The following is a 9,887-nucleotide window of genomic DNA, read 5'->3' on the forward strand; positions in this document are numbered from 1 at the left end:
GCTCAACATGGGTAATAGGCTACTGCCACCTGCAGCATCTTTTAAAAATTGTTCCATTCCGCATTTCAGCTCAGCCAAAACAAACAATTATAGATTCATGTTTCTAACAAGCTAAAAAAATTATATATATATATATATATATATATATATATATATATATATATATATATATATATATATATATATATATATATGCATACACACACACACACACACACACACACACACACACACACAATATTATATATATATTACAAAAGGATGTGTGATTAAATGATGAGCTCCTCCGTCTCCTACATCTTGTCATTCAATTACAAGATTGGGGTCAACTGCTGTTTGATGCTTGTAATTATTTAATATAAAAAGCATAAAAGCATTATTTGTAGTTTCTGGACATACTACATTCAGTTGTTTAAGCCCGTTAAAGTAAAATTGAAATGCATTTACTGCTACCAGCTTCTAACATTAAAGATATTCTGCTTTTATGCATTCCATATCACCTTCATATCATCACTTTCCTGAAGTATCCAGCTTCCCTTTTGAAACCCTCAAAATAACAACCATTACTGCTAACACACACATTGTGTGAATGGTTGCATTTAGGTGTGTCCTGAACAAATGTAAGTCAATCTGATAGAGCCTTTGTAATGTCACAAGCCAGCCAGTCATTTGTTTGGAAACGCTGGTGTTTCTACATGTGAGGCACTATTGAGACAATTAATGTATAAATGTATGTGTCGTTCAGATGAGTCTGAAAATAGCATCATAGAGGCTCTAACAAGTCCTAGCAAGAGCTGCTTTCGATTTTCATCAGAACTCCGAAAACACTGGCATGACAGCTTGCACACAATTTCTTTTAAATTACTGAGGTATTGTATTTTGTATACGTATATTTGTTTGTGTATTTCCTGCTATTAGATAGATAATGATTAGAACAATCTTAGAGTAAGACACAAAGCCTGGCTGAGTTAAGGGTTTATCTATAATTCTTCAAATGTTACGCATCTGTCTTGAAGAGAAAGCATGGCTGCGCTGTTGACAGTGATCAGGGCAACACGTGAAGCCACCATCACGCCCACAGGTTTGACTCAACGTTAGGTTAGCTACTTCCACACTGCTGAGAGAACACGTCAACAAAAAAGAGAGGGCAATGAAGCCAGCGCTTGGCTTAAAAAAAAAAAACCTTGTAGATTCAAATCATGGATGTATTGTGTAGCCAAGTTACGTAATGGTGACCTACGCAGTCACAATAACGTTAGCTAACGTAACGCTAAAACATTAGCTAGGACTTGAAATGTATGATAAATGCCAGCGTTGCCAGGGGACTTCGGTCACTTCAGCCTGCTTGCTAACGTTAGCTAACTGATAATTGTAAAATTAGATAGGTAGCTATGTTCACATTTCCACAAGTTGTACAAACTACCGCCATACGGCTTATCTAGTGCACGTCCATGCAATATTCACTTTACGCAAGCATCTGTAGCTAGTGTAACGTTAGCTAGCTAATTTAGCAGTAGCTATACGTTAGCTAACTGTTACGATGTTGTTGCGTTTATGGGCTCCTTGCTAACTTATGATAGCCTTCGCATATGTTTCACTCATTAGTAGGGTTACATCAGCTAACGTTACCACAATAGAAGTTTACTTTTGTAAAACATGTATTTAGTAAGCAGTAACGTCACCGTACTAGCATTACCTTACGAGATATCACGGGCTCTTGCGTTCAGCGGCAGACGTCTGTACGGCAACTGCCTCAAATTTATACCTCTCTGCCCGAGGCTCTAAAACTGATTGGTCAAAACACTAACTAGAGTTGTTCCACTTTGCTTTTTTGCAGAGAAAGGCGCCAGAAACATTTCTTTCATGCAAAAAAAACACATCCCATTGTGTCTCCTATCATGTGTAACGTTAGCTAACGATACCTGGGGTTTTAAAGCGTTAGACAACACTTTTGTTGAGTTGTTCCAAACAAAATGGCAACTCGGTGTCACGGAAGTATCCTGGAGGGTTATCAATTATTAAGAATACTGACTGGTCGGTGCAAAGTCACTAACACTAACCCTCCTCTAATGTCAGATATCTCGGTTGTCTATCCGTACAGGGAATCTGGCTCTGCGACTGCCAGCGGAGGGGCAATGTGTCTGTCTTTGCATCCACTGAAAGAAAAGGTTGACTGAAATCTGGGCGGAGCGGTGATTTCGCGTGCCGACCCAGAAGCGGAAAACTTGGTTTCAATTACACATAAAAGCTACCAACTACTCTCTATCAGGAAAATTACTATATTACTTATGTAGCTATATATCTGCCTTGATTATGTATACCTTTTCCATGAGGTTATAGAGAAGTAGGCCTACACGTTGTAAGGAATAACAACTTGTATCCGATTAGTCTTTTTCCGGGACTGTTAAGCCGGGAAATGCGAATGACCATGACCGACATGTAGAATCACTAAAAGTTTGAAGAAAACTTTAAAATTGAGAGTTCTGAGTATTAAAATGAGGCAGTGCCTGTGGACTTTACAAGGGTAACTCGAACTAGGCATAGTTTACTTCATGTGAGCTGAATACCTACTGCGCTTATGACGGCATAGCCTACAACCATGGATGTACAACCAGTCCTGTAAAAAAAATACATAGGCCTAGCTACAACTTGAAAACCTCAGGATGGTGTGTGGACAATGTGGACATTGGACTGAATTTACTAACTGTGACCACTTGGGGTGCCCCGGTGACTCACCTGGTTGTGCTTGGGCTCAGTCCTTGCCGCAGCGGCCGTAGGTTCGAGTCCGACCCGCGATCCTTTGCTGCATGTCGTTCCCTCTTTCTACCTCCCATCTCCTGTCTTCAGCTGACCTGTCAATATACGCCGAAAATAGGCTGACCTGTCACAATCTCTATACTGCATGGAACATTGGTAAAACCAGCTAGATTAAAAAGACAACAGTGATGGGCACGAATCCAAATCATTGAGACATTTCTGCAACGTATGTCATTTTAATTATACTTTAATATTTGGTTTCTTGAACCTTGTAGATTTAGGCTAGTTGTGGTCAACATCAATGCAGTTGTCTCTAAAATGTTTGACACTCACACACCCAATATTTGTATCTCATAAATGAAAGGACTTTAAACGAATTCAATTTTCTGGATAATTTACACATTTTGTCCACAAGATGGAGCCATTGGCAAATGTTAGGTTTAAACCATTCTGCGAAAGAGGTTTGATGGCAGAAGCCTGTGGAATGTTGTTGTGGTTCTGTGTTTTTTATACCCAAAAGTAATTGATTAACATATTTACAGTTCTGACAAGAGAAATTCCATTGTGATATGACATCATGTTATTTCACTTTGGAAAGCAATACTGTAGGAAATGCTCTGATGTTTCAAATGTGAGGAGTAGAAACTGGTTTCAATGAATAAATATACACTCCTCAAACCAAGCGAGGCAACAAGCAAAGTTCACACATTCTACTACTGCTACTCAGTGGTAGAATGCCACCAAGTACTCAGTACTCAAGTACTATATGATTTAAAATACTGTACTTTACTTTCAATGTTTTGTTACTTTATGCATATATAACAACATTTCAGTTGTATGTTTTGTACTTTTTATGCCATTACATGAATGTAACAGCTAGTTTGTTTTCAGATTAAAACTGTACATACAAAGCCTAAAATTATTTTTATAAAATCTGATGCATTTTTGTAGATTAAACCACTCAAGTAAAGGAAGCTGCTAGAATTAGCTCCACCTTAAACACCTACAACTTTAAAATTCTGCTTACACAGTAACACATCAATAATAATTAAATCCAGTAATATGATATGTAATACAAAACTGACTGGAGCCATTTCCTGCATGATGAGTACTTTTCCTTTTAAATACATTTAGCTGGTAACGTGTACTTTTGAATGCTTGACTTTTACTTGCAGTATTTTAACAACGTGGTATTGCTGCTTTTACTTAAGTAAAGGGCCACACTTCTTCCAGCACTGCTGCTGCTGCCATTAATGCCACTACTTCTACTACCAATATGTACATCTTTAGTAGTCTGAATCGTTCAATAAAGATGACCTTATAAGAAATATGCAAAGTGGGCCTCTCTTTCTGAGAATTACCTTGGTCTACATCATCCATAAGAGGGCAACATAATCCACATATTTGTGTCCCCCAAATGATTGCATTACATAGTATGTTGGTTGCCCAGGCTGAATTAAAGAATGAATTATAAACTACTCTCAACATACAGTACACATGAAAGCACTTAAAATCCTGAATTCGTGAGTACATTCCACCCACTTTGGTAAGGACATACATAGAGAGCAGGTGGGAGAGGTGCTGACAGAGATAGCTCTACTTGTTAAAAACTCATTTTCAAAAAATGATTGTTTTTATGGAAAGCTGAAACAGACAGGGGCAGTGCTTGATACCCACAGGAATCTGTTATTAGCTTGCTTTCTATCTAAGTTTATTCTTAGGGCGCCTGAGTAGCACACCTGGTAGAGCGCGCGCCCATATACAAAGGATCAGTCCTCGACGCAGCGGGTTCGACTCCGACCTGCGGCCTTTTGCTGCATATCATTCCCCCTCTCTCTCCCATTTCATGTCTAAGCTGTCCTGTCACAAATAAAGGCCTAAAATGCCAAACAAAATCTTAACAAATAAATAAAAATAAAGTCTATTCTTAATGTGTGCACCATATGTTGTTGGATGTAGAGTAAAGATGTTTGGAGTGGTCTAGTAGCATATGGTTTTGTTTTTTAAATGAATTAAAAGAAAAGTCTGACTTTGAATAGAATTCACATGTGTTTATGCTTTGATATAAAACCCAGTATTATCAAAAACATGAGCTCATCTTTCTTGCTACTGATAGGTATTTTAAATCAAAGTGAAATCATGTGAGAAACTGTCCTGGTCCATTTAAAGTCGTAGCGTGCCAAGAGAACCAGTTGAAGTAAAGTTTTAACACTGTATTTGTTTGTTTTTTGGTGTCATTATGTGATTTAAAATGTTTGAGGCAGTAGATCCGTCTTTGCTCTGGCCATCCAATAACTCCCTGCAGCTCAAGTCAGCAGCAGTCCAATAACAATCCCTGCCCAAATAAAAATATTTAGTGTCCCAAAGACGATCCTGGAGCAGGGACAAAGAAAAGAGGATTCTCACAGTGATGACAAGTTATTCTATTCATAATTTTTTTTCTAGGTATATTCAAATAAAATGACGATGCCAATATGAGTTGAGAATATACAATTGTTGTATGTGCTTTTTTTTATGGAACTGCCCATGCTTCCTTTTTTATTCCAACTTAGCAAAATGTTCAATCAAATGGAATTTCAGCACACCTTTAAATAACTATGGTCACTGTTGGAATGCAGGGACCCAGATTTCATTCAGCCCAAGATTATTTGTTCTAGGAGGGTCAATCCTAAGCAGGATAGATAAGCACATAAGAAGTTGGGTCCAAATTAGTGTAATGATAGCCACACAGATTCTTTTCAGAGGATGGAGGAATGAAGGGCTGCCGTCAATCCAAGAGTGGGCTTTTGAGATGGCCAGGGTGGTGGTGTTTGAAAAGATGTCATAAACGGTTCGCCAGGTCGGATGTCTATACGGGAAAATGGAGAAGGTACTTAAGCTTTCTGGAGGGCTCCTAGGAAGCTTTGTGCAGAGGAGAGATGTGTATGGTGGGCATTTGGTGTTGTCATTTATACATACTGTATGTTTATTTGGTTTACCGTTTATTGTCTATTTTGTAATTATTTTGTTGCATGATCTTGAATATTGTAGTTACTGTGTCATCTTTTCGTGATTTTTGTCTGGATGGGTGGTGATGACGGGGGGTGGGGGGGGGGGGGGATATGTTGCAAATTGTATGCTTTATTTGTTTTAAAAATAAATAGAAATTGTTAGTCACAAAAAATAACTATGGTCACATTACAGTTTCTAAGTTTAATTTGCTTACTACTTTCCATCAAGCACTCATTATGAGATTATGAGATGTTTAATGCATCATGGTTGATACGTTTATTATTAGATCTGTTAAATATTATCGTACAACACAAAATAAATATACTCAATATAAAACAATATATACTCATTCACATTAACTCTACATAATATCTATGTCACATAGCCAATAACATATACAAAGATGAACACATTTTTTAGAAAACTACACTTAGGCCTATATAAGCCTAAATTGTCTAGCCTAGTATCTTTATTTTCTGTAATACAATCCAACCAAATACTGAGATCATTTGTTATTCGATGCAGTTATACTTGATGGCATTAACACTGAGTGCAGCATGACACCTCTGACAGAGCAATGTTAGATTTGACAGCTAGTGCAATCAACTGGGTCAATACAAACTCAAGAACTCCGGTTACATTAATGGAATGTGAAGAGGTTTCAGATTGTGCTTATCTTTGATGCAGTGTTAGGCTTTCTATTTCCCTTCCTCTCAGCTGTATTCACAACCCTAACACAGTGTAAATAAACAAAGTGGAACACTTTAACGGTGACATGCATATGTATGAGATGTAAAATAATTTGATCCCTTTGAGCGTTTCCTTGTCAGCTCTCAAAAGCAGCATTTCAGTGTTTGTGTGTGTGTGTGTGTGTGTGTGTGTGTGTGTGTGTGTGTGTTTTCCACAACAAAAGTTTCCTTCCTTCTTGTCATAGGTGCCGTCTCATTAGTGGTAAATCATTAAGCTGACATTTATGTTGTACCCAGTCACCCAGCATCTTCTTTTGTAGTGGAAGTCTGATATCACAGCAAAGCAGTGTTTGTTCACGACGGTACGAGAGATTTCACACACAGAAATCATTCTGCTTACAGTTTAGCGCTTGTGATTGGGGTTGTGGGGTGGTGAATTGAAAGTGTGTGACAAAAATGTCTTGTGAGAGCTAAGTATCTTACATCCTAATATTAGAAGCCACCCAAAGTTTAAATATAGGAGAAGCCAAGTAGGTTAGTGATGTTTTTTGTGATTACATACCCAATAATATCCTTGTGCTAATCTGATCACAAAGAAAAGCAAGTTACTCTCAACTGCTCTTTTACCTAAAATCAAAAGCAATAATGTACAAAAGGCAATTATATAGCATTTACATATCACATAGGAAGTTGAGTGCACTCCTTATGGAGGTGTAAATGAATTAATTGTAAGTTGCTTTGAGCAAAACAAAGCATCTGCCAAATGAATGTAATGTAACTCAGGCCCAAGTGTTTTCCTACACTGTAAAATAACCAAATGACCTAATCCATAACAACACTCTATAGAAACATGACTTTCAGATTGGTTGGATGTGCTTTATTTACTGGCCATTTGAGCATTTTAACAACTACACTGAGAAATGAGTAATGCTTGATGAATGCTGTTCCAAAAGCAGGCTTTTACACGTTCTTTGCCACACATGAAAACTTAATATGTCATTCAAAATAATGCATTTTTTTTCTTTAGTGTCTTGTTGTTAGTACCTTACAGAGGGCACGTTCCTTGTAACCTGACAGCAGTAGGATGTACACATGCTCTCAAAGGCTTCCTCTCGCATTCCAAAGGCATTGACATCAGGTAGATTAAAAGCTCTAAACTGTCTCGTAGTATGATTGTCTTTCTGTTTTAGCCCTTGTGATGGTTATGGTTATGGTATGGTTTTCCTATAGCCCCTATTTGGCAGTATCACTATCAAAACACAAAGTACAGTGTGGGTAGCTAGTTCTTTGTAATATTGTAGATAACTCTGTGGTTAAATTTGTATTACTGCATTTGCTCAAATCAGATTTCTGTATGTCACGCGATGTGAGGTTGCGCCTCATTCAGTTCAAGATTATGCCTCTCTTAAATTGGACTTCCTCCAGATTGTTTAGAATTGGTCTGAAAGACAAACTAAATTGTTTGAAATGTAAGACAGAGGACGGCCAATTACGTCCTATGGTCCAGGAATTTTGGACCGGGATACATGATAACCTATGTCGGATTACAGGGAACCAGGGGGGGTATTTCATGTTGCGAACTGTATGTTTTGTATGTTGTTTAAAAAATAAAAATTGTTAATCACAAAAAAATCTGATTTCTGTTATGTTATACATTATGTCAATAAACATGATAACTTCCTAGTTTAACATATTTGCTTTTTTTTTTTTTTTAAATAACCTAGGTATTTAATCACAGCATCTCCAATAGTATACCTACAGATGTTGCTTGCAAATGCAACGCCTGGACATGGCACAGTCTGCACTCTTACTCCATTGATGGTAAATGCACATTTCTAGAGCATATCTGTGTGTGTAGGCCTTTTGCACAGCAGACATTTTGACTTCTCATATTAGAAAAGCACAGGTGTTACTGATAACATTAACGATGGCTCTGTTGTATGCAAGTGTCCCAGTAAGCCACGACAGTGACTGTCTTGTGTCAAATTCTATCCCATTCTATCCCCACTTCGATACTGCTTCCTTAAGTGCCATATACATATTTATATTGTTCATGACGTATATTGTTTAAAAAGCATAATTGCTGACAATATCACACAATATCTCAAAATAATGGGGATAGGCCAACAAAATGTATATTCTCAATGAATATGAATACTGGAGGGATGTATAAAGTACAGCTGCTAAGATAGAGTTTTTAGGTTTGATCCCTGCAGCAGTCAGTGTTCTTTACACCACCAGTTGTGTCCCTAAGCAAATCACTCTTACCTGTTTAAACATAAGACACTTGTAGAAAAGTGATCCTTTAGCTAAGTACAATAAATAAGACCACGATGTAAAAATACCCAAATAAGATTTGGCAGCAAAAAGTACTCAGTAATCAAAAGTTAAAGGAGCAATTATTCTGAATGGCCCCTTTCACAGTGTTATATGGTCAAGATTGTTATATAATTGGATCACTATTACTTGCTACTATTACTATTATGTAAGCAGCGTTTTAATGTTTAATCTTGTATGTGGCACTACATTTAAGAACTTTATATAGGCCTTTCTTCATAGTGATCTTTTTGTATATGGCACCCCACCAAGCCAATAGTTAAACAGAGTTTTTCATATGGTGATTTTGATTTCATTTTCATGTTTAAAATTGTAATATAAAAATGTAGTTCTATAAATGTTGCTTTGTTTTTAAACGTGGCCAAACATGATCAAAAATGTACAGTAAACAAATGAAAAATAATTCTTGGGGCACCCTTGTCCTGTCCTCGAGGGATACCTTTTGGAAAACACTGCTTTAATCTATTTCAATGCATTGCATTTTATAAACTAAACTGTAGCTATCTCTCAAATAAATAATAGTGAAGTAAAAAGTTCAATAGTTTCCTCTCAAATGTAGAGAAGATGTGTACAATAGCATAAATAGTCAAGTCAAGTAAAAGCATCATATATTTGTGCTTACATGCAGTACTTACTGTAAGTGCTATTTGTTACAAAATAAATACCAGAATTAAATATTTCCCATACAGATTTATTTCCCTATAATAAAAGAAGACCTCTTTCTGCAGCAGTAGATGTTGGAGTGCTCAGTTGAGGCATACAAGCGTGCTATGAGTAGTAACAAGACTCTTGCTTAGCCAGACATTCCCATAATCTGGCATCAAGAACCCCCATATAGAGATCACACTATGGGCCCTCTTATGATAAAAGCGACCTGTAGCAACCCTATACATATTTTTGTATTTTTTACAAGTTTTGTATAGAGTTGCACATCTGTCTGTACTGTAAAAGGGGACTGAGTGTTAAGACATTTCAGCACACAGTCATGCATTCCTAATGTTGGACTAAAATGTATGATAAGTAAGAAAAGGTGACTGAAGGACCTCCTGACACTCTTGCAGGGACTCCTTAAGAGACCGTTGACCCTGCTTTGGGAAGATCTCGCGCACAGCT

The 9,887-nt window shown here is 37.3% G+C and overlaps 1 protein-coding gene across 7 annotated transcripts in view; it reads right to left on the reverse strand.

The window, feature by feature from the left end:
- The window catches only part of brdt (bromodomain, testis-specific), a 28,548-nt gene extending 26,435 nt beyond the window's left edge, over positions 1 to 2,113 (reverse strand). For 5 of the 7 annotated variants that reach the window (XM_036007575.1, XM_031318471.2, XM_036007574.1 and 2 more), the window contains exon 1: positions 1,697 to 2,112. The gene's annotated coding sequence lies outside the window, so the exon portion shown is untranslated. Of the gene's footprint in view, positions 1 to 1,696 lie in introns of all 7 variants that reach the window. The other 2 variants (XM_036007576.1, XM_031318472.2) reach the window with 2 other exon arrangements.
- Positions 2,114 to 9,887: the final 7,774 nt, after the last annotated feature.

Source organism: Sander lucioperca, chromosome 11 (assembly GCF_008315115.2).
Source record: "Sander lucioperca isolate FBNREF2018 chromosome 11, SLUC_FBN_1.2, whole genome shotgun sequence".
Classification (NCBI taxonomy): Eukaryota; Metazoa; Chordata; class Actinopteri; order Perciformes; family Percidae; genus Sander; species Sander lucioperca.